Source organism: Perognathus longimembris, chromosome 5, assembly GCF_023159225.1.
Source record: "Perognathus longimembris pacificus isolate PPM17 chromosome 5, ASM2315922v1, whole genome shotgun sequence".
Lineage (NCBI taxonomy): Eukaryota > Metazoa > Chordata > Mammalia > Rodentia > Heteromyidae > Perognathus > Perognathus longimembris.
Window position 1 is genome coordinate 87,306,403 of NC_063165.1, and position 25,412 is coordinate 87,331,814.

General features: G+C 49.0%; 1 protein-coding gene and 1 long non-coding RNA gene across 3 annotated transcripts in view; both read left to right on the plus strand.

Moving 5' to 3' along the window:
- Snx24 (sorting nexin 24) overlaps positions 1-25,412 on the plus strand; it is a 119,271-nt gene that overhangs the window by 80,972 nt on the left and 12,887 nt on the right. The gene's annotated exons all lie outside the window — the stretch shown is intronic.
- Positions 610-24,093, plus strand: LOC125352078. The gene is made up of 3 exons (XR_007211092.1): positions 610-866; positions 14,088-14,092; positions 24,055-24,093. It is a non-coding gene; the product is annotated as an uncharacterized LOC125352078 (long non-coding RNA).

The window sequence follows — 25,412 nt, forward strand, 5'->3', positions numbered from 1 at the left end:
GCCGTTCATCACCAGAGACTGACTCCGGACGCCTGGGCCCCGTGAGGCCTCCGCCCTCCACCTCCGTCCCCGCGCCCAGCCCCTGGTCCCGGGGCGGCCTGCCTGGGGTGCCAGCCCCCGTCCCTCCCCTAATCTGCCCTCCCCTGGATGCTCTCTCCAGCCCGCTCCCGGGTGGGGCTGACCAGCTGTGCGTCTCCAGGGCCCTGCTTCTATCAGTTCAGTGTCTTGACTAAAGTAACCCCACAGTGCACTTTTCACTCGCATCGCACGTTGCAGTGGAAGTGTGCCCGGAAAGCTCTTGGTGGGGAGTCGCAGCGGTGCTGCCCTTGCCGGGCGGCCCGGCCACGGCCACGGCCACGGCCTCTGCTTGGTGGTCCACTCACTTTCTTCCACGGCGTCACTGTGTTTGCCTCGCTCGCTTTGGGTACTTCGGCTCACCCACGCGGTCTCCGGACCAGAGATCTGTTTCAAATTCATCACTCATTATGGTGCCTGACTACAAGAAAAAACACACAAAAGGACAACACTCTCTTTCATTTCCTTGTCAAGTACCCCATGATGAAGTCCTTAAGCCAGGGGTTCCGGATTCCAGCAGCATCCTGCATGGGTCTTGTGTATCGGCACCCACCATCGAACCGTCCCAAGCTTCGCCCGTGTGCTCGCCGGTCATCCCTGTCATCCAGTCTCGCCTCGGTTACCCCAGACTTCCCTTTGCTTGATTCTCCACACCCACATGTAGTATTGTGTGTGTGTGTGTGTGTGTGTGTGTGTGTTAGTCCTGGAGCTTGAACTCAGGGCCTGGGCACCGTCCTGGAGCTTTTTTAAAGCTCAGGGCTAGCGTTCTACCACTTGAGCCACAGCTCCACGTCTGACTTTCTGACGGTTAACTGGAGGTGAAAGTCTCATAGCCTTTCCTTCTGTGGGCTGTCTTCCAACCACGACCCTCAGATCTCAGCCTCCTGAGTAGGATTACAGCGTGAGCCACCAGCACCGGGCCCAGACGTGGTATTCTTAGACATTTCCGTTCACCATTAGCCCACAGTATTTTACCTTCGATAATAAGCCCTTGCAAGACAGATCTTTTTTTTTTTTTCCCCTGCATGCCACCTTCTTAGGCTCCTAACTTGGCTTGACTGCTCCTGATTGCTGTTGGAGCTGCCACTGAGTTTTTTTCATTATGATATTTGATATTATTTCAACTTTTTCTTTTACTTACTGAAAATAAATTTGTATACTTTTATTCTTCCCCAGTAGTTGGAACATACTCTTAGATCCAAACGAGTCATGTATGTCTGATTTCACCATGTGGTATTTCATTGTGTCAGTCTCTAATTTGATAGCGGTATTTCCATATTACTTGATATGTGCAACTTTAAAAAAAATTGGCTACCTTTAGCTACTCAGGGGGCTGAGATCTGAGGGTCATGGTTCAAAGCCAACCCTGGAAGAAAAGTCCGTGAGTCTCTGATCCCCAATCTACCAGTAAAAACCTAGAAGTGGCTGGGCACCGTTGGCTGACTCCTGACATCCTAGCTGCTCAGAAGGCTGCGATCTGATGGTTGCAGCTGGAAGCCAGCCGGAGAGCCTGTCAGACTCTTTATGCTAACTAACTCCCCAACAGCCAGCCGTGGAGCTGTGCTCAAGGGGCAGACTGCTGGCCTTGAGAAGAAAAAGTAGAAGGATAAGAAGTTCAAGCCCCGGATTTAAGCCCCAGGATGGGCACCAAAGAAGAAAAGAGTGGCGACACAGGAATTCCAAATTCTGTACAGCAAAAATTCAACTTATAAAACAAATGGAGACAAATGTGCCAAAGCATGACAAAGTTCATATTCTTAGGATGTACAAAGAGCGCTACAAATTTACTGGACAATAATCCACACAAGAGTATTGGCAAAATAACTTTATTAAAAAATAATTACAAATAGTCCCTAAAAGAGGAAAATGCTGCCTTCGTAGTGGTGGTAAATGAAGGAAACCTATTTACTTTTAGATTTGCAAGTATTAAAGCGAAAGCATGAATATACCTTGTTACTGAGAATACCAAAACTGAGGAAGCGCTTAAAGAAAATAGGCTAATAAAACCTCTCTCTTTTTTTAATCTTTTGATGACTGGAGTTTTTTTGTTTTTTTTTTTTTTTTTTTTAAGCCTTAAGGGCAAGAAGTCTCTATTACTTATTGCTAAACCACATTTCCTATTGTTATTTTTCTTACTGGAAGCACACCAGGGAAGGTTGCTAATCCGTTAGCTCGGGCTTCGGAAGCCATGCTGCGGCAGTTGGAAGCTCGGGCCGAAGTCTGCTCCAGAGCCATGCCGTTTATTGTTCACTGGCACACGGAGGCTGCTGAGCGTCTCCTGGTCAGGTGCGGCCAGCCCTTTCTGCCGGTAATTGCATGGTTCCACGCCTTTATTGGGGCCTCCCTTGACAGTGAGTTTTGGGGGGAGGGACAGGAGTCAAGGAAGAGAGGCCACAATGAAGTAAGTCCCCGTGATTTGGGCAAAGGTTATACTGTTCAGGCCATTCTACAAAACGTTTGCGTTTGCTGCCCAAATAAATGCCTAGGGTGTGTAAAACACAGCACAGTCACCCCAGGAAGAAAAATCAATGGCAATTCATATTTCATATGTCCATAATTGCTTGTGAATGCAAGGCAGCAGTTGTTTTCAAGGCAGCTTTTTCTCTCCCGGTGTTTCCTGTCTTGTCTCGTTTCTAATGGCTGTGCCTTTCACAGGCTCTGGTTTACCGTGAGGCAGTATGTGGACTTTTTTTCTTGTCCACATTACCATTCCTCTTACGGGTGCGCTGCACTGGATTTGCTTGTGCACTGAACTGTGGACTCTAGACCTGACTGTGTTTGAAGTTCTTGAGGCTGGGGGGCAATGTACTTTGTTTGGTTCACTTTAAAACAAGGAAGGGGGGTTGTGAATGGAATCATCGTTTATCAGAACCAGTATTCATTAGGGTTTTGGCCATCAAATGTGAAGGTCTTATTCATGGCTATAATTCTAAATGCTATTTTTTTATCAGACCAGGGATTCAAAATATCTATTCATTTTGCAAGGTACACTATCTTACCAGTCTTCTCTCAGTTATGCCTCTCCCCATCTCACACACACACACACTCACACACACGCATACACACACACACTCACACACACACAGAGATACTTTTGGATCTGTAGTCCTCCCGTAGACTGAGATGTCATAGGGATAGAGAGAAAATGCTGTTCTCTTTATGGATTACTGTTAGGTCAACAAAACTTTGGCAGCATTGATTAACTTGACAGTGAGTACAGCAGTACATTTATCACTTATGGCTGTGCTGTAGAAAATCTAATAAGAGGCAAACAATTCCCTTTAGAGTAGTAACAGGTTCACTGTGGCTAACGGTGCATGCAGTGGAAATTTCTGCCTTTAAATTACACCCTTGCTGCTGGCCGGGCCGTTGACTCAAAGTGACCGGGCTCCTGTAGGCGTGCTGTTGTTTTTAATTTCAACTCAGTTATTTGACTCTATAAACATCGAAAATTCTTCTTTCTATGTAATGCTCTTTTAAGAAAATCCAAGCAGATGAATTAGATGGGATATTCTAGCAGGATGATTTTAAATAATTGCTAGATAGAAAAGTCTTTTGTTTGTGTCCTTACAAAGGTAGGGCTAAGTAAATCTTTATCCATACTCAGGGCTTTCAAATTGAGTTTTTCCATAATGGAAAACTTTGGGGGAAACTTCAGTCCTAGCTAAATACTTTGTAGAAAACAGGATCTGTAGTGTTGTTTGTTTGTTTGTTTTAATGTGAAGTGACAGTGTTCTGTATTACTTCTGGGTGGGATTTTTTCCTTGTATTTTCCCTCATATTAAAGATCTCATTAAGATACTCAGTGCTTATTTTCCTTTCTTCCATATAATAAACAATCTTTTTTCATATCCATATTTCATATCCATATCCACTTTGATAAACATGTGATGTGGGGAATAGATAAAGCAATATCTATTTAGTGAATAACACAAATTATATCTCATGATTAAGTCAGCACTGACAAGTGTGAGGAGTTCAGTAGATCCAGGAAAAGGATAGAAGTATGTTTTTTAATTGCTTCAGTAGTTATCTAGGAAACTGAAGTGCATTTGACTAATAGCTAACATCATTTCTCTAACACACAGAAAACACCAAACTATGCTAAAACCGGGTCCTTCTTCTCAGGGGCATTTTGTGTCCATGTGTAATGTATTTGAAATGCTTTTAGACTTTCTAGGAAGATAATTTGTTTCATCTTCCTTTCTATTCCTTCAATAGATATCCAGTTAAAATGGGGAAATTTTCCACCTTTTTTCATACTTTGTATCTTGAGTTGAGGGCTTTTGACAGGGGCGATTCAGTGAGATGATAGAGCTTCTTTGTTGGAGAAAAGCATTCTGCCGGAATCAATTGTCAAGAGGTTTAATATAATAAGGCAGCTTGTGGTACGGCTACAAGAAAATACTGTGCACAGAAACTCCCCCAGCAGTGTGTTTTCATAAGAAAAACTGAGCCCACCTGAAACACGCATACATTGAAAACCAAGAATTAATAAGCAGCGCTTAGAAAGCACTGCGTGGCTTGCTGCCGGAGGCCCGGCCCAGGGATCACATCCAATATTTGTCTCTGGGATTCCAAACGGCATATGAACCAAAATGACTTTTTCTCAAGCTCTGGGAAGCACTGGCCTGAATCCGTAACGCTCAAGCCTGTTGATGTTGGTGTTTTGATTGAATTCGGCACGAAAGGCCTCTTCCTAGCTATGGCAGAAATGGAAGTCTCTCCCTGCTCAAGTCCCCTGTCGGGAGAGCCCTCCACCCCGCCGGGTTCCGCGGGTTACAGCGAAGACCCCCTCCGCTGGCCTCCTGAGCAGAGGCCGGGAATTGATTAACTATCACGCTGGCATCAGAACTACTCTTAGGATTCAATTTTTTTGTTGTTTTGCATATTTTATTGATCAGGGTGGTAAATGAGCATCAAGCGTGCAAGAAGACGATGAATTGTTTACTTGCATAAAATAACCTTTCAATAAGGGAAGATGCATGGCCTCCACTCCGCTCTGTTCCGCCGCCCGAGGCAGATGGCATTCAGCTGCTATTGATTTGCTCCCATACTTAAGAAGCAGCCTGCAACCAGCGTGCCCACCGCATTGTGGGAAGGGGTGTTGGTTTGGGGGGCCAGGAGCACGGCCGAGGACCAGCGAGTCGGCCTCAAACCCTACGCAGAGCAGCTCCTGGGACCCCTGCGGATCTGCCCAAGTGAAAACGGCCTTGGTTGCGGGGACTGGTGTAGGCACCCAGGCCTCCCAGGAAAGGATGCTTGTGGTCTCCATTTATGCAGGCTTCTCCGGTGAATAACAAGTAGAGTAATGACCACTGAATACTAATCTTCAGCATGTGATATTTAAATAAAACCTTTCCTCCTGCCTTAAGAGTAAATTAGGTAATCTTCGGATGGACCACATAGGGCCTCAAACAGGCCAGCCTGGACCACCTCCACATCCTGGCCTGTGCTCCGTCTGCCCCGGTGCCCCCGTCAGGTGGCCTGTGCTCCGTCTGCCCCAGTGCCCCCGTCAGGTGGCCTTTGCTCCGCCCCGGTGCCCCTGTCAGGTGGCGCATTCGGTTCTGAAGTCCTTCATACGAGGTAGTAACAGATGTTGAGTTTATACACATTTTCCTTGAAGCTGTGTCCAACACTGACTTTATAGTTCCTGCGAAACAAAACAAAACGAAAGGGGTAAGCTAACCTACCAAATGTGGATTGTTTTTACCCTTCCAGACTCATTAAATACCAACAACCTCTTATCAAAAACAATATGAACAGATTGGCTAGGAATGTGGCTTAGCGGTAGAGTGCTTACCTAGCTTGCATGAAGCCCTGGGTTCGATTCCTCAGCACCACATACACAGAAAAGGCTGGGAGTGGCAGAGTGCTCGCCTTGAGCAGAAAGAAGCCAGGGACAGTGCTCAGGCCTGCACATAAAAACAATATGACCAGATCATAAGGAGACTTACATAACAAAACATTGAGTTGCTGTTCAACAAGGCACACATTAGTCATGTTTATCTAAAATGTCTTTAGATTTATCACTTTAAAGATTAAGTAAAATACACAAAAACTTTCGATTGAAGTCACTGGCCTGTAATCACAGGACTTGGCAGGTTTTTTCCCAGGCTCTTTCTAATGCACTGTTAGAAATAATTGTCCAGAAGCATTTTTGTTGTTGTTTGTGTTTTGGTGCTGGCTTGGGCTTGAATTCGGGGCCTTGGGCACTGTCCCGTGGCTTTTTCTGCTCAAAGCTGTACTCTACCACTTGGACCTTACCACCACTTCCAGTTTGTTGATGACTAATTAGAGACACGCGTCTCACAGACTTTGCAGGCCCTCTTCTATTTTTTTTTTGGGGGGGGGGTGTCAGTCGCGGGTCATGAACGCAGGGCCTGGGCGCCATCCCTGAGCTGTCTAGCTCGAGGCTGGTGTTCTCCCACTTGGAGCCACAGTGCCATTTACAGGTTTCAGTGGTTAGTTGGAGATAAGAGCCTCCTGGGTACTTTGCTTCTCGGGCTGGCTTTGAACTGTCTTCCTCAGACCTCAGCCTCCTGCGTAGCTAGGATTTCAGGCCTGAGCCACCTGCTCTTGGCTCTGAAAACCTTCCAGAAACACTTGTTTCTTCTAGGGGAAGCGCTTTGTGGTGGAGTGGGGCTCCTTCTGCTTGGTCCCCAGCTTCTTTGCCTCCACCTTGCCGGACTGTGAAGATTTTGCAGATAAAATCTAATATCTTTGCTTCTTCAACAAGAATGAGTTGAACACTGCGCTTTTTCCCCTTGCTTTCCAGTCCTGGAAATCCCGTCACCTCTCGGACCTTTCACACGAGAGTCGTGCCGGAGGGAGGAAGGGCTTGAAGGTGAAGGAGACATGCCTGAAATGCAAGGGTGCTGATTCATTCAGACAGGGGGCCTGGCTGCCATGACGTACTTATTACCCGGTGCCCCTCCAGTCTCCAGAGTGCTGCGGAGCACCCTGGTGCTGCGTTTTCCAGTCGCAGTCTAGCAAGGAAAGAGTAGTCACGATGAGGCGTGTCAGGCTCAGAGGGATCTGCACGGCTGCCACAGATGGTTGGGGACAGGGCCCGCACGTGCCATCGGCAAGGCATTTGCCTCGTCTCAGGCAAACAAAAGTTCGTCCAGGAAGGTTGAAGTGTAGGGGATGCTGCCAGGGAGATAGATAGCTGGACGCATTACAACCGAGCTGCCAGCACTGCGTCGGCACTGGTGTGTCACAACCGAGCTGCCAGCACTGAATCGTGTGTCACAACCGAGCTGCCAGCACTGCGTCGGCACTGGTGTGTCACAACCGAGCTGCCAGCACTGCGTCGGCACTGGTGTGTCACAACCGAGCTGCCAGCACTGCGTCGGCACTGGCGTGTCACAACCGAGCTGCCAGCACTGCGTCGGCACTGGTGTGTCACAACCGAGCTGCCAGCACTGCATCGTGTGTCACAACCGAGCTGCCAGCACTGCGTCGGCACTGGCGTGTCACAACCGAGCTGCCAGCACTGCGTCGGCACTGGCGTGTCACAACCGAGCTGCCAGCACTGCGTCGGCACTGGTGTGTCACAACCGAGCTGCCAGCACTGCGTCGGCACTGGTGTGTCACAACCGAGCTGCCAGCACTGCGTCGGCACTGGTGTGTCACAACCGAGCTGCCAGCACTGCATCAGCACTGGTGTGTCACAACCGAGCTGCCAGCACTGCATTGTGTGTCACAACCGAGCTGCCAGCACTGTGTCGGCACTGGTGTGTCACAACCGAGCTGCCAGCACTGCGTCGGCACTGGCGTGTCACAACCGAGCTGCCAGCACTGCGTCGGCACTGGTGTGTCACAACCGAGCTGCCAGCACTGCGTCGGCACTGGTGTGTCACAACCGAGCTGCCAGCACTGCGTCGGCACTGGCGTGTCACAACCGAGCTGCCAGCACTGCGTCGGCACTGGTGTGTCACAACCGAGCTGCCAGCACTGCATCAGCACTGGTGTGTCACAACTGAGCTGCCAGCACTGCGTCGGCACTGGTGTGTCACAACCGAGCTGCCAGCACTGCATCAGCACTGGTGTGTCACAACTGAGCTGCCAGCACTGCGTCGGCACTGGTGTGTCACAACCGAGCTGCCAGCACTGCATCGTGTGTCACAACCGAGCTGCCAGCACTGCGTCGGCACTGGCGTGTCACAACCGAGCTGCCAGCACTGCGTCGGCACTGGCGTGTCACAACCGAGCTGCCAGCACTGCGTCGGCACTGGCGTGTCACAACCGAGCTGCCAGCACTGCGTCGGCACTGGTGTGTCACAACCGAGCTGCCAGCACTGCGTCGGCACTGGTGTGTCACAACCGAGCTGCCAGCACTGCGTCGGCACTGGTGTGTCACAACCGAGCTGCCAGCACTGCATCAGCACTGGTGTGTCACAACCGAGCTGCTAGCACTGCATTGTGTGTCACAACCGAGCTGCCAGCACTGCGTCGGCACTGGTGTGTCACAACCGAGCTGCCAGCACTGCGTCGGCACTGGCGTGTCACAACCGAGCTGCCAGCACTGCGTCGGCACTGGCGTGTCACAGCCGAGCTGCCAGCACTGCATCGGCACTGGTGTGTCACAACCGAGCTGCCAGCACTGCGTCGGCACTGGCGTGTCACAACCGAGCTGCCAGCACTGCATCGGCACTGGTGTGTCATAACCGAGCTGCCAGCACTGCGTCGGCACTGGTGTGTCACAACCGAGCTGCCAGCACTGCATCGTGTGTCACAACCGAGCGAGCACTGCGTCGGCACTGGTGTGTCACAACCGAGCTGCCAGCACTGCATCAGCACTGGTGTGTCACAACCGAGCTGCCAGCACTGCGTCGGCACTGGTGTGTCACAACCGAGCTGCCAGCACTGCATCGTGTGTCACAACCGAGCTGCCAGCACTGCGTCGGCACTGGTGTGTCACAACCGAGCTGCCAGCACTGCGTCGGCACTGGTGTGTCACAACCGAGCGAGCACTGCGTCGGCACTGGTGTGTCACAACCGAGCTGCCAGCACTGCATCGTGTGTCACAACCGAGCTGCCAGCACTGCATCTGACAAAGCTTCCGCACCGCTGTGTTGATTGTGGGGGGAAAACATGGAAGCAAAGCTATCCGTGTTTTGCCAGGCATGGTGACAAAAGTCCACCCAGTAACCCCAGCATTTAGGAATCGGAGACTTCAAGACTAACCTGATAGTAAGTTCTGTCTCAGAAATAAAAAGCAAACAGAAAAAAAACCCTACAACCCCCCCAAATAAACTAACCCCCAACCAAAAGACTCTGATACTGATACATACTATACACTTATAACACGCATAAGCGCACAGACCCAACACACACACACACACACACACACACACAGTCAGGGTTAGAATTAGATTACCTGAGCCTACCAAAAGCTGTTATTAAAATCTACATAATTCCTCATTTTGGATATGTCCTAATCCAGATGAAACATGTCATTAGTGCCAACTTAGTATGTGTTTAGTAGCTCAGTTGTATTTCATCGTAGCCTACACTTCGATATAAAAACATGAACTTGACTCACGCAGAGAGCGAATCCCTCCCGTTCTCGTGGGGCTGCATGCTGTATCAACCGTGGGCCTTCGTGCTGTGCTCGGCACACCTCTGGACCAGCGTCTTCTATTTATCCCAGCCATCCAACAGAACCGTGGATATCGCCGTAGGAGAATGAAAGGATGGGGGGAAAGTACTTTAAACAGGTTTATGGAGGTTTCATTGGCATACAATGAAGTACACGTGGTGTACAAATCAAGCTTTAGACTCAGGCTTCCTATGTTAGGCAGATCTACCTCCTCCAGCCCTACCTCCAGCCCCGTGTATCACAACAAACTTACAGTTGTGTGTCCATAACACTATCCAATCCAGTTTGTGTGACTTGTGTGTGTAAGTGTATGGCATGAGCATGCCGGTCCTGGCTTGAACTCAGGGCATGGCACTGCCCCTGAGCCTTTCTGCTCAGTGCTAGAGCTCTATCGCTGGAGCCACAGGTCCACTTCCAATTGGAGGTGAAAGTCTCACAGACTTTCCTGCCTGGGCTGGCTTTGAACCATGATCCTCAGATCCCAGCCTCCTGAGTAGCTAGGATGACAGGTCTGAGCCACGAGCACCTGGCACAGGTTTTGTGAGGAACTTGAAATCTCAGAAGTCAAATTCATGTTAACAAATGGCATGTCTCCTTTTCTTCCCCACCGGTTTCTCTGCTCACCGTCTTGTCTCAGCTTTGGGAGGTGAAAGGTTGTGGCTGTTCTCCCAAGCCATCAAGTGAGAGGAAAGAAGGCATGGATGGAGAAAAGAAAAGGCAGGAAGAAAGCAATTGAACGTTCTTTCACGCTGTTTGAGGCTTAGTCATCATTTGCTTTGGCGAGTGACTGCATGTGTTTTGTGGGGAGAGGGTGGTGGGGAGCCGAGCTCTTTCCTTGACAATGTCCTTTACCTCCCCTGCAGCAGGAAATTCCAGGCACAAGGGGACGGGCAGGCCCCCCACACTGGGGAGGTTCAGCTGGAGCCCCAGCACCTTCCACGGCTGCCCATTCGCCCTTTGTTTTAACCAGCCCTTTAAAAAAATATTTTTTATTGTTTTTATAAAGATGATGTACAGAGGGTCAGTTATGTCAGTCAGGTAATGAATTCATTTCTTTTTTGGACAATGTCACCCTTTCTCTCTTACCCAGTGGTTTTAGCACATTTACCTCTATATTCTACTTAACTCATAGAAAATGCAGGCCAAGTTACGTTGTGTTACGAAAATGTAGAGTTACTGGCAACGTCACTGTTCATTACTGGAAAGGAGGCCACCATGGGCTATGTACTGAGACTGTCTCCAAAACCAAAGCACACCTTAAATTACTGTGAGTAATTGCCAGGGACTTCACATATCAGAAGCGTTTCTCATGAAGTAAAATTTTAGTTACCAGAAAGGGGGGGGCACGCTTTCCACAAATTAAAAGAAAAATAACAATGGTCAGTAGGTACTTAGAATCTACTAGAGACTTGCCTGGCACAGAGCAAATTATTAACATGTAATTTTTGCCTTTGAGGAACTGAAGTTGGCTGTTCAGATGCCTAAACAAATTACTACAACATAACATATGTGTTGTGAGAAATGCATGTAGTCTTAGATTCTGAAGGGGGGATCGGTCTGTTTGTTACATGGGTGATCAGAGAAAACGTTTGACATTTCCTCTCTCTCTCTCTCTCTCTCTCTCTCTCTCTCTCTCTCTCTCTCCTTCCCTCTCTCTCCTTCTCTCTTTTTCTCTCTCTCCCCCACCTCTGGTCTTTTTTGTATGTCAATCTTAGGGCTTGAACTCCCGGTGTTTTTGTGCTCCACTTCTGGGTTCTTGGTGGTTACTTGGAGATAAGAGTCTTACAGACATTTCTGCCCTGGCTGGTTTTGAACCTTGATCCCCAGATCTCAGGCTAGCTAGAAGTACAGGCTATGAACCATCTGTGCACAGGCATTCCCTCTCTTAAAAAAAAAAAAACACAACTATTTCATTAATAATATTTTTACTGATAATAATACAACATGTTGGTAATTATTGATCTACTTCTTGAAATAAAATGTTGAATATTTTCATCCAGAACTCATTTAGGTGCTTCAGTAAGAAATTGAGGAGCTGGGCACTGGTGACTAATACCTATAACCCTCAACTAATCGGAAGGCTGAGATGTGGGGAATCACGGTTTGAACCCAACCTGGGCAGAAAAGTCAGAGGAAGGGCTGGGGATATGGCCTAGTGGTCAAGTGCTCACCTCATATACATGAAGCCCTGGGTTCCGTTCCTCAGCACCACACATATAGAAAAAGCCAGAAGTGGCGCTGTGGCTCATGTAGTAGAGTGCTAGCCTTGAGCAAAAAGAAGCCAGGGACAGTGCTCAGGCTCTGAGTTCAAGGCCCAGGACTGGCAAAAAATAAAATAAAAAACAAAACAAAAGTCACAGGGACTCTAGCTCAAAAAAAAAAAAAAAGTACCCAGCAAGTAGCCAGTGGCTGACACGTGTAATCCTCGCTGCTCAGGAGGTTGAGCTATGAGAATCGCACCGTGAGAGCAGCCCAGGCAGAAAAGTCCACACCAGCTTAACTCCCGCTAACCACCAAAAAGCCGCAAGTGGAACTCTGATCCAAGTGCTGGAGTGCTAGCCTTAATCTCAAATTCTCAGGTACAGTACCCAGGCCCTGAGTTCCAGCACCAGGCCCAGCACCAAAACAAAAGCAAGTAAACAGACAAAGAAGAACCAGCAAAACTAGGTTGTAACTCAAGTGAGTGTACGTGTAAGTGTAACTCAAGTGATAGAGTGCTAGCCGAAGGAGCTTGCCAAGCCAGGACAACCCGAGTGGAAATCCCAGGCCAGGGAAAAACAAGTTGAGAAAATCAGACTAAAGGTTCTGTTTTCAACACATGATGTTCTCTCCGTGCTTAGAAGAAAAACTAAAGCTGAGCACAGTGTACAGTGATGCACACGTCCCAGGCACGGGGAATGTGAATTTGAACCCAGCATTACACAGTAAGCGCAAAGACAGTCAGCACTACAGAGAAAAAACACTATCTGAAAAAACCCAGGCTAGGAATAGAGCTCAGCCGTAGAACTACTGCCTACATAACTCGGGTTTGTCCCAGCATCAGGACTTGGATGGACACACAAACTCTCACACACACAAACACACACACACACACTCACACTCACACACACACACACTCTCTGTCCTTGTCTCTCTGCGTGTTTTTCTCTTTCTCATAAAATTATTCCTAATACCAAATATAAATAAGACTGACAGCCTTTCCAAAGGGAACTTTTCTGACACTGTTTATAATGCTTCACTGGTAGATTTTTAAAATTACTTTTAATTTCCATTTTCTTTTTTCTCAAACATTAATTTCAGTTTCGTTTGTCTATTCTTGTTCACTTTTGCATAATTAAAAGGTATTTTATAGTTTCTCTTTTCTGCTCTTTGCCTTACAGAAACTAGAGCCTGTGGTTTTTACACAAATTAAGTCATTTAACTTGGGCCCTGTGTTGCAGAGTAGAACTGCAGCAAAAGTTGTTTTATATTAGCATACATTACCTATACAAGAGGAGATTGCATTGTGGCATTTCCACAGATGTAAACAACTTATTTTCCCCCATCTTCCTGCCCTTCTTAACATAATTTCAAGCCAGGACCCAGTGGCTCATGCCACTGGCTGTAGCTGTAGTCCTAGCTATCAGGAGACTGAGATCTGAGGATCATGGTTCAAAGCCAGCCCGTGCAGGAAAGTCCATGAAACTCTTATCTCCATTTATCCATCAGAAAACCGGAAGTGGCGCTGTGGCTCAAGTGGTAGAGCGCTAGCCTTGAGCAAAAGGAATCAGGGACAGTGCCCAGGCCCAGAGTTCAAGCCCTTCAATATATATTGAGATTTCATGGTTCTATTTTCATACTTACTGATCTGTTTTTGGCAGTATCCACCCTCTTTCACCTTCATTAGCCCATCTCTCTCACTGGTAACCCCCAACAGAGCCTTTTTCTCATTCCCCTTTCCCACCTATTAATCAACAGCCTTCCTTCAGGTTCTTTATGCTGTTATACATACCTGCAATGCATCTCAAAACTATTCATCTCTATTTCTTTAACGCTTCCTCTTCCTAAGTAGTCCCTTATTTAAGCTCATGTTCTGGGTTTATCCGTATGTATATATAATTATGTATGTATACAGGTGTATACACATGCATTATCTTGTTTCCTGAGTTTAGCTTGTCTTGTCCATGTGATAGATAGATAGATGGATAGATAGATAGATAGATACATAGATAGATAGATAGAGATATGTACCACATCTTTATCCATTCATCTGTGTTGGCCGTCTTAGCTGATTCCATCGCCTGTCTATGGTAAACAGCACTGCAGTCAGTGTCGGTACGCGGGTACCCTTCTGCCATACGTATTGATGTACTCTCCTATGGATGTATACCTGTTAGGGCACAAAGGGATCATAGGGCACGTCTAGTTTCCGTTTTTTGAGGAGCCTCCTTTCTGACTTCCGTGGGGGTTGCACTAGTTTACATTTTCCCCAAGAGTGTTTCAAAAAGGAGTATTACTTAACTGTGCTCACAGTGTTTCCACTCATGTTTAGAGTGACCTGGAATACTTGAAACGGCATTTCTTGGGATTTGCTAAGTGTTTATATTAATTTTGGTGATCGTTCATCACATGACTAATGGAAGACCACTGAAAGTTACAGACCTTGGTGGAGCATCTGCATCTGTGGTTTTTTTCATAGCTATTCCCCCTGGCATGAAGCACTGAAGAATGCCTTTTCTTTCCAAACCAGGTTTATTGATCAAGAGTTCACACAGACACCCATCAGTCTGAATTCTGCCTACCTAGCGGACTGTGTGTGATCATCACAGAATTCTGGAAAGTTCTAACTCCAAGAGCAGGGTTTTCTTTTCCTTAATAATAGGATTATGCCAATACGTTTTGAAGCCCTCAAACAATTGCAAGTGTATTTTTTGCAGAAGCTGCCCTACCTGGAGAAACACTGTAGTACATGGTAATTTTTGATTTTCAGTGTGGGAGCGCCACACTGACGGAGGCTCCTATAAGGATGAGCCTCGTCCCCCAATGCATGGAGTTCCCCGATGGCCTTGCACGTTCCCGCTCAGGTTTGAAGTGGCCGCCTGCTGTGACTTCTTTTCAAAGGGACTGTCAGCCTAGTACTCCAGAGTTGACTCCGACTCCCAACCCTTCACAAGGAAACAGCAGTGGCTCAAAACAAGCAAAGTTGTCCCTGCTGGAGAACTCCAGCGCGCCTGCGTGTATGATGCGTGTATGACGCGTCCACTTTTGCTCTCCACTCAGTTCTTTTCTAGTTGGAACAGTGTACTCAAGACAGATGGTTCTAGCGTGTTGCCATTTCCTCCTTCCAGAAGTGAAGCCATGGTTGGCTTGCATAGGAAAAATGATGAAAGTGTTTGAAAATGTTGTAGGCACTTATAATAATAAGATTTAAAATTAAAGACAGGTTAGGCTAGTTGTTTTTCAAACTGCATTTTCCCTTGTGCACTGAAGAGTGTCCGGGACAGGACGATTCCCAGTTTCCCTTCTGGTGCTGGAATTGAGCGCGTGATGATCCGCTAGAAAGGGGACGGAAGAGGGTTTCCTGGGACACCAAGTGAGACCATCGCTGTTGTGGGTGATTGACTTTTCCAGGACACAGGGGAGAGATGGCTTCAGCAACTTGTTTGGGGAGAATTGTTTTTGGAACTTGTAAGCCGCCGCATTGGGCCTCCCGGTTCTTGTTCAGTCACCGTCTGTCACGCGCTCGCGCACACACACACGCACACACACACACACGCCGCGTGCATCTTGCTTTCATAGCACAGCTTTAAGGGAGGGTCCTGAAGCTGCCAGACGCACGTGGACTCAGGTGGGAGCAGGGATGGTAAGGGAAGAGCCCCCCACACCCCGGAGAGCCGAGAGGAGGGTGGAAACTGGGCCCCCAGCGCCCCGCGCCCTCGGGACCCCTGCCTGGCGTCGCTCGGAGTCAGTTTCTGTACCCACGGCGTGCTCAAGAGCTTATCTGCCCCCAAGTGGGTATGAGGCTTCCGGGACCCGGGCGCTGCGTGTGAGCTCAGGGAGAGCCCTGCAGGTGTGGGGCCTGGCGCTGTTTGATCCCTGAGGCAGATCCGTGTGTCACTTCCTGCTGTGTGTACCTCCTGGCTCAGCGTTCCTGTGAATGGAGCTACAATGGTACTGGTTATTTTCCGAAGCAGAACAATTCCTAGGTCTTCAGTTACCGTGTTTCTCCTTATAAATCAATCAAGTCAGAATTTTCCTTCACAGTATTTACCTGCTTGGGGCATTTTTGGTTTGTTTCTTGTTATTGCTGTTTATTTTTACCTCTGATGACCTCTGGAGGAAAGAAAGATCATATATTGGAAGATCTCTCTCTCTGTCTCTCTCTCTCTGTCTCTCTCTCTCTGTCTGTCTCTGTCTCTCTCTGTCTCTCTCTCTTTCTCTCTGTCTCTGTCTCTGCCTCTGTCTCTCTGTCTCTGTCTCTCTCTGTCTCTGTCTCTCTCTCTCTCTCTCTCTCTCTGTCTCTCTGTCTCTCTCTCTCTCTCTCTCTCTCTCTCCTGATCTCACTATGTAGTTCAGGCTGGTGTTGAGCTCACAATCCTGCCTCTGCTTCCTGTCTGCTGGGATTACAACGGCTCCCTACCGGGCCTGGCCAATACCCTGTTTTGGCTGGGGCAGTGCCGTGGCCAATGAGGCACTCTTTGGAGCTGGAGCTGAGCGGACAAAACCCAAGTAAAGCTATAATGAAACGAAGACTTTGAGCGTTCCGCAAGGTGACCACAGAGGCGGGAGGAGGCCTTGTGCTGAGGAGGTCGGGGAGCCCAGGGCCCACTCCTGGGAGGCGGCATTCAGACTGAGACCTGACAGGGCGCATTTCCCAGGGAGGCATGCGCAGACTCTGGGCGCGGCTTCTTCCCAAGGGCGGGATGGGAGCCCTGGGCCGCAGGGAAGGTGAAGACGGTGGCACTGGCATTGCCAAGATGAAGAAGCGCTGCGGCATGGAGTAGCAGGTTCTCTTATTGTTGTTTGGCCATTTTGGATGAGAGATGTTTGTAAGACCGTACAGGAAGCTGTTCGTGGGTGTTGATTCCTAGGGGTCTGGAAGGGTTGATTTACTGGGCGTCAGGGGCTGGAAGGAAGTGGGAGAGAAGTCAGGGAGACGTTTCTGTGAAGCCTGGAACAATCCCCAGATATCGAGGCCAAATAGAAAAGGAAAAGGACCCGGATGCCGGGAGCTGACGTCTGTAATCCTAACTGCTCAGGAGGCTCGTGACCCGTGCCAGCCGGGTCACTGAGTCACAGTCTGCAGAGAGCCAGCGAAACGCTGGGCTGGAGGCCTGGCTCGTATGGTGGAGCGCCAGAGCAGCACGCGAGCCAAGCAAGCGCAGGATTCTGCGTTCAAATCCCAAGCTGGCAAAAGGAACAGCAAAGGAAGAGGCCACAAAGGAGAAGAGCCAAGGGATAAGTGTGTATTTGGGAAAGCGGGAAAGGGATTCGGGTGGGCAGTGAGGACAGAGTGGCCATTGAGATGAGCAGCGCAGCAAGGGAGCAGGTGGCGGAGGCTGCAGGCCTGGGGGGGGCAGGGCGTGAACGAGCGGGAGGAAGAGAGTTGGAAGCCACGCTCGACCTGGGGCTCCTGTGTGTGAACCTAGCTGCAGGCGTGGGCCGAGCCGTCTCCTGCCGGGGGAGCCATGTTGGCGGGTGCAGAGGCGGTGGCTCAGCGGGTACCCGTGTTCTCCCGCGCTTGATGAGCATCCCGACAGCGGGCTGGGAACATGAGGAGGGCATCGCAGACTGGAGAAGGGGGGCGTGCGTGGGAAGGGGTGGCCTGTCAGAGCGGAGGCCGCAGCAGCTAGCACCTGGGCGCCTGGATTGAGAGGCGGGGTGTCAGACGCCCCCAGACCAGCGAGGTCACCGGCTGCTGCGGCCCGGTGAGACCTCGGGCAGGTCTCTGCCAGCCGGGGGAAGAGCCGCGGATCCACGGGCAAGGAACAAGATGGTTTCGCATGTTTTGAAAAGAAGAGCTTGCGTTTCAAGCTGGGCACGGTGACAGGCCTGTCACTCCAGCCCCCAGGAGGCAGAGGCAGGAGAATCTCAAGTTCAAGACCAGCCTGAGCTGTATAGAAAGCGCTACTGAAGGAACAGGGGGAGGGAAAGGAAAGGAAGGGAAGTGTAAGGAGGAGGGGAGGGAAGGGAAGAAAGGAGGGGCTCAGGGAGACAGGGATAAAGTAGTGAACGCAGCTACTTGGGGCTAGAGTGGACAGAGGCGGGAGAAGTCCGCAGTGACTAATGCTGGCTTTGTGCCGGGGGGCTGTCTCGGGTTTCAGGCGGGGGTTGAGGCCTGCCCAGAGAGTTCTGGGGTTCCATCTCCGCAGATGTCCTGAGCACGGGTGGGCAGGCAGCCAAGGGCGTGGAGGTGTTCCAGGGGCCTGGTGCTGAGGGTGGGCCCCGGAATTCGGGGGCCAGGAAGGGAGATGACAGCGCGTCAGTGGACAGCAGTGTCCAGAGGGTCAGGTCAGGAACTGACTGCACAGAGACGGGGGTTCCTCCAGGTACCTGTGGCTCATGCCCGAAACCCCAGCTACTGTAGGGTATGAGCATGGTGGGTATATGCAAATACTGCACACGCTGTCATGATCGTGTTAATTAAAAATCTGAGTAAATTAGCAAAAAAAACAACCTAGCTACTCCTAAGATTGAGATGTGGAGTCCTGCAGTTTCAAGCCAGCCCCGACGGAAGTCTGCCACAGGCCACACTCCATCTCTAGTTAACCCGCAAGACGCCGAGCCGCAGGCCCCGCCACACCCCAGAACCCCTGAGCCGCAGGCCCTGCAACACCCCAGAACCCCTGAGCCGCAGGCCCGGCCACACCCCAGAACCCCTGAGCCGCAGGCCCCGCCACACCCCAGAACCCCTGAGCCGCGGGCCCCGCCGCACCCCAGAACCCGTGAGCCGCAGGCCCCGCCACACCCCAGAACCCCTGAGCCGCAGGCCCCGCCACACCCCAGAACCCCTGAGCCCCAGGACCGGCCACACCCCAGAACCCCTGAGCCGCAGGCCCCGCCACACCCCAGAACCCGTGAGCCGCAGGCCCCGCCACACCCCAGAACCCCTGAGCCGCGGGCCCCGCCACACCCCAGAACCCCTGAGCCGCAGGCCCCGCCACACCCCAGAACCCGTGAGCCGCAGGCCCCGCCACACCCCAGAACCCGTGAGCCGCAGGCCCCGCCGCACCCCAGAACCCCTGAGCCGCAGGCCCCGCCACACCCCAGAACCCCTGAGCCGCAGGCCCCGCCACACCCCAGAACCCCTGAGCCGCGGGCCCCGCCACACCCCAGAACCCGTGAGCCGCAGGCCCCGCCACACCCCAGAACCCCTGAGCCGCAGGCCCCGCCACACCCCAGAACCCGTGAGCCGCAGGCCCCGCCACACCCCAGAACCCCTGAGCCCCAGGACCGGCCACACCCCAGAACCCCTGAGCCGCAGGCCCTGCAACACCCCAGAACCCCTGAGCCGCAGGCCCTGCAACACCCCAGAACCCCTGAGCCGCAGGCCCCGCCACACCCCAGAACCCCTGAGCCCCAGGACCTGCAACACCCCAGAACCCGTGAGCCGCGGGCCCCGCCACACCCCAGAACCCGTGAGCCGCGGGCCCCGCCGCACCCCAGAACCCCTGAGCCGCGGGCCCCGCCGCACCCCAGAACCCCTGAGCCGCGGGCCCCGCCACACCCCAGAACCCCTGAGCCGCAGGCCCCGCCACACCCCAGAACCCCTGAGCCGCGGGCCCGGCCACACCCCAGAACCCCTGAGCCGCAGGCCCCGCCACACCCCAGAACCCCTGAGCCGCAGGCCCCGCCACACCCCAGAACCCCTGAGCCGCGGGCCCCGCCACACCCCAAAACACAGCTGCAGGATTCCAGGCCCCGATTTCAGACCCCAGTTAAAAAAAACCAAAAACCCACAAACTTGTTTCTCTCCCGAACTCATTTAATATCTTCAAGATATAAAACCTCTACTTGAAGAGATATATACAGTTGTTTTATCCTCCTAGAATATTAATGTGAATCCTTGCTATCTCCCTTAATTGCTCTTAATATAAAACTGTTAAAAGACCATAAAATTTGTGATTGAAAATGACCTATAAAAGTAGAATTGTATTTTCTGCCACCTGCCAATGCTAAAGTATTCCCTGTAGACATTCTACCGTGATTTGGACAATCCTTTGTAAAAACAGATTTACTGTAACAGCCCATTGTCGTAGGAATATTTGCTCTGATTGGTTAAAAGACCTCATTTGAGGGAGATTGTTCTCCATCACCAGCCTACATTTGTCTTTGTTTAGTCTACCTCTTCCTGTAAGCTTGACTTCCTTACTGTCTTGCTGAGTGTTTGGTACCTGCTGAGTTAACTGAACAAATTTTTTCACATATTGCTCTTTCTCTTGCTTTGATTTTTCAGATTTCATGTGCTGTTCTCTTCCTTCCTTCCTTTCTTCCTTCTTTCTTTCCTTCCTTCCTTCCTTCCTTCCTTCCTTCCTTCCTTCCTTCCTTCCTTCCTTCCCTCCTTCCTTCCTTCCCTTTCTATATGCCCATGTCCAGTACTGGGGCTTGAACTAAGGTACCTTTGGCTCATACATGGTTCTCCTCCAGGCTGTTGCACTACTCCTGAGCTCTGACTCTACTTCTAACTTTTTGGTGTTTATTGGAGATAAAAGCCTCAAGGGCTTTTTTTTTTTGCTTGGGCTGGCTTTGAACCATGATCCTCAGATCTGAGTAGCTAGGATTACAAGTATGAGCCACCAATGCTTGTCTGTCTTATGCTGTTCTTTCTCTTCTTCTTTTTTTTTTTTTTAAGACATAGCCTTTTTTGCATGTTCTCTCTGATATGTATAAATTAGATCTAAAATACACTAGGATATGATAAATTATACAGGATTCTAGATACTCACATACAATGAGACCAAAAGAAGATACTATTAGAAGAGAAACACAAAGGTGCAGTGCTTGCGCGCTTCTTCATATTTATATAAAATTATATGATATGTAACATATAGTATAATGTGTAATAATATATGATATATAAAATATATACATGTATATATGAACTCCAAGCTATGGAAGCAAGAGATCTCTTTTTAGATTGTTTATTTCTTGATGATTCTGCCCTGTCCTTATGTATGGTGCGCTCCACTGTCTATCTTTGGGAGGGTGGAGAGGGGACAAGTGTGCAAAGTACAGCAGTGGGGCTCACTGGTGAGCGGAGGGAGGGACTGGGAGGGAGGGAGGGAGCAGAAGACTCTGTGAAAGGAAATGTCCTCATTACCCAACTGACGTCACTGTAACCCCTCTGCACATCACCTCTATAATAATAATAATAAAGTAAATTAACTTCAACAAAACAAAAGGCACGTCTGTACAGCCCCGTCAGCCCTTGAACTCACTGTCCTCTGGCCCCGTCTCCAGAACACTGGGATTCTACGCGTGCCGCACCGAGCCCGGTCCATGTGTGTTTCTGTCTTCCAAGCTGGGCGGGGTGACGTGCTGGCCTTGAGCCAATCTTCCAGCCCTTTGGGGTATTGTTATTTTTCTAGTAAGTTCTCCTGTTTACCCCCAGTCACACATGGTCCTCCTGTTTACACTTCCGAGAAAGCTAGGGCAACAGGCCCATATCACCACACTCTGCCTTTTATGGTTGAGGGGGGCTTGCACACTTACTGCCTAGGCCAGCCTCAAACCCAGATCCTCTGGGTTGCTTCCCAAACAGCCAGGCTTATAGGATTCTGGCTGTTAGGTGTTTTATTTTTAAAAGAAGTAAGTTAAAAACAGCATATCTGGATTGCCCTCCCCCCAGACATTCTACATAGGACTAAGATAGTGAACTGAAAATAGAGCATCAAAGTATAATAATAAAGACAAAGACTACCAATTTTTTCCTCTTCCTCCTCTTTTTCTTCCTCTTGCTTAATTTGTTTCTCCTCTTTCCCTCTTTTCTCTTCCTCTTGTTCCTGAAATACTTTCCATAGGGGGTTTTAATTTTCTCAAGGTTTGAGAAATACAGTGACAAGTAATTTTAGGTTTTGATCCATTGGTTCAAGATTATCAGATCTTGGACATTTTTATTCATTTTCCCTTTTCCTCAAGACCACAGAATGGCAGCTAAGCACACGGATCATGCCTACGTTCCCACAAGAGAAGGGAGGAGCGAGGTAGACAGGTGAAAACGAGATGAAGGCCCTGGAGCCAGGCATTCCTTCACTTGAATGAAGTTCCTTGGTTTTTCCCACCTTTCCTGGCACTGGCAGATCTGTGTGATACACCCAGGTTGCTGGGAGACACTGAAGGGATGTGTTTTTTCACTGTTGTTCTTGTTGTAGCTTGGCAGTCTTCGCACGCACCGGTGTGAGTGGCGTTCCGTTGATAAGGAGTGTCTGCCCACTCTGCCCACTCGGGGCAGGCGTGGTAGCCCCTGCCCTGGAGCCCGGGAGACTGGGGACTTGCCTGGAGCTGTCAGAGATGGGCACGAGCTCTGTTGTTGAGCCCTGAGCCTCCACATGCGGCCAGGGGATTTGGTTTAATGTGGGAGTGAGGAGAAGGCCTGGCTTTTCTTTCCTTGGACTTAGTATCTTGGGGGTGGAGAGGGAGAGGATTAAAACTGTTTAAATCTGTGTGTGCATAACAAGTCATGACAACGAGAGACAGGCTGGACCTCAGGGCCTGGACACTGTCTCCGAGCTTTCCTGCTCAAGGCTAGTGCCTTCCTACGTGAGCCAGGCTTCCACTTCCAGCTGTTGGGTGGTTAACTGGAGATGAGCGTTTCATGGACTTTCAAACCCTGACTGGGCTGGGGTTGAACTGGGATCCTCAGATCTCAGCCTCCTGAGTAGCTGGGATTACAGGCGTGAACCGCCAGTGTTCAGTTACTAGACTCATCTCTTTTGCTAGGTGCTCTTTTTCCATCCAGGGCCTTGGGCCTTTGGAACTACAATTAACCTGCCTGTGTGTCTTACCTGAACAGTTTCATTTTTCTTAGCAGCCAGGAGGAAAAGGACCTCTTCCCACCCATCTTTAGTATGATGATTATCATTGTCTTTAGGTAGTTGTACAAAGGAATTGCCATTTAACAATTAGTTGATAAACCCAATAGATCTTGATCATTGTCCCCCCCCCTTTCAACATTCCCACCCATCCCCCCTCTGCCCACCCTTTCCCTCACTTGTTAGTTTTGTAGGATTTGCATTGGAATGTATCTGTGCTTTCCCTTTCTTCTCTTCATTTGTGTACTCTTTTTCCCCTTTACCCCACCTCACCTCTGATGTTTTCTTTTGCCGAACTTTTTGCCTTTCTAAAGAATTAGCTATTTTAGTTCCCTTGTGAATCTGCTATATTTCAGCTAATACATCTGCATATACTTGAATGCCACCCAGTGTATTGACTTCTAAGTTTGTAAGCTAAGTCTAGCTTCCACACGTAAGGGAAAACATGGATCCTTTGTCTCTCTGTGGACCTCACTGAACATAATTTTTTTCCAAGTCCTTCCACTTCGTTACAAATATTGTAATCTTCTTTCTAATGGATGAGTAAGATTCCATTTATTTCCTGTGCAGATTATTTTTAGCTTTCATCCTGTGTGGCATCTTTACCAGCCACATTTCATTCTTCTGAAGACTTACTACAGATCTGAGGTAAGTTTCTTGTCACACTCCTGAGCCATTTCCCCTGTGTTTCTAAGTTTTGCTCATCAAGGGTTCTTAAATTCATAAAACATTAATGGTATAACTAATGGTAGCATTTAAATAGGTGACTTGATGCAGTGTTTTTAACTAGAAATATAAATTTATTTTCAAATTCTTCATTAAAAAACATGTTAGTCCAATACAGTGTGTCTTAACTCTAATGTAGTAGGAACATGTCTGTGTAGGCAGGCCTAATCCATTTAAGTTAGAACACTTGTCACCCATTCAAAGCAGCCAATTTATTTTTTTTAAGAGAAAGAAAGAAAAAGAATGCCTAATAAACCAGAAGAGCCAGCACTTATGGCCCATTCCTGTAATCTTAGCTACTTAGGAGGCTGAGATCTGAGCATTGTGGTTCAAAAATCTATGTTGAGACTCTTATGTCTAATTAATGAGCAAAAAGCTGGAAATGAGGCTGTAGCTCCAGTGGTAGAGGGCCAGCCTTGAGCGCAAAAGCCCCCTAAGTTCAAGCCCCAGCACCAGTACAGAACAAATATATGATATAATATAGTATGATGTGATATGATATAATAAGGAGAATAAACTAGGTAGTTGGAGGAATCAAGGGACTTGCAACAGTAAATTGTCTTTAAGCACTTAAAAAGATATCAGTTTATCAACATACATGGGCTACACTAATAGTAACCTTTCACTAAAATCCAGGCTCTTTTTTGAGTAGTTAATTGGAGAGAAGAGTCTCACAAGGACTTTCCTGCCTGGGCTGGCTTTAAACTGTGATCCTCAGATCTCAGCCTCCTGAATAGCTAGGATGACAGGCGCGAGCCACCAGCACCCACCTTAGTCTCTTAGTTTTGACCACCAGAAAACTAGAAGTGGAGCTATGACTTAAAGTGGTAGAGAACTGGCTTTGAGTTAAAAAGCTCAGGGACGGCGCCCAGGCCCTGAGTTCAAGCCCCACACCCAGGTTTTGAAGTAAAGGCCTCTCCCAGTCTGATTTCTCCATTGGTACTCTACCATTTAAGCAATGCCTCCAGCCCAGCTGTGTGCTGGTTGTTTTGTAGATCGAGTCTCAACAGACTTTTCTGCCTGGGCTTGCCTGGAACTGCTATCGTCCGAACCTTAGCCTTCTGGGTAGCTAGGATTACATGGGTTCCCAGCTACTCTAGCTTATAAAGACAGCAGAATGATCTATACTTCAAAACACCAAGAATGTGACAAGAAACTTCTTTAAGAACGCGCTGTCCTGTGAGATGTGAAGGATCGCACTGCTGTCCATGCAGTGTCAGTCAGTATTTGGGAAACAGATGGCTCTGTTGGTGAATCCGAAGCCACTGGGATCGTAGTTTGGAACTAGAGACCTGTAGTCCCATTGCACTCCTGAGAAAGTTTGCGCAGGTGACTCAGCCTCTCTGAGACCGGAACTCCTCATCTATGGATTTAGATAACGTCTCACAGTATCGTGACTGTTAAATATAACAATGAGCCTGGCACAGGGGGCACGTTAAACACAGATTCTTGCCATTGTTGTTATCAGCCACACAAAAATTGCTGTATTCAGTAGGTTAAAATTGTCCATCCTTCATCTAATTCAACCCAGCACTATTAAATCACCTAAAATCATTCCATTATTTTATAGGGGAAAAAAGGCCAACTTGGCCCTACTTAAGGAGCTATCATGAACTGAGACTTGGAACAGGAGTTGGCTAGTTGAAAGGAGGTGGGTGGAAAGGGCCTTTCTAATAATAGAACTGTGCCCTCACCTGCTAAGGTAACGCCACTAGGATAACACCAGTGGTATCAGTTGGATAAATTGGGCCTCACTGTCCATTGGAAACTAAAACCAAAGACGTGGTGCTGGTCTACAGCTGCGCGTCTTTATCCGTAAAACATGTTTGAGCCAAGATATGTATATTTCATAGTAAGCTTCCTCACGTGTTCTGCTATAAGGCTGTGCATTAAACATTTAGAAAAGACTTCTCTATTTTGTAATTAGAAATGGGAGTTCTGATTTTTTTTTTCTTGAATCACAATTAATGACTGAGCTAGCCCCACGGTGGCCC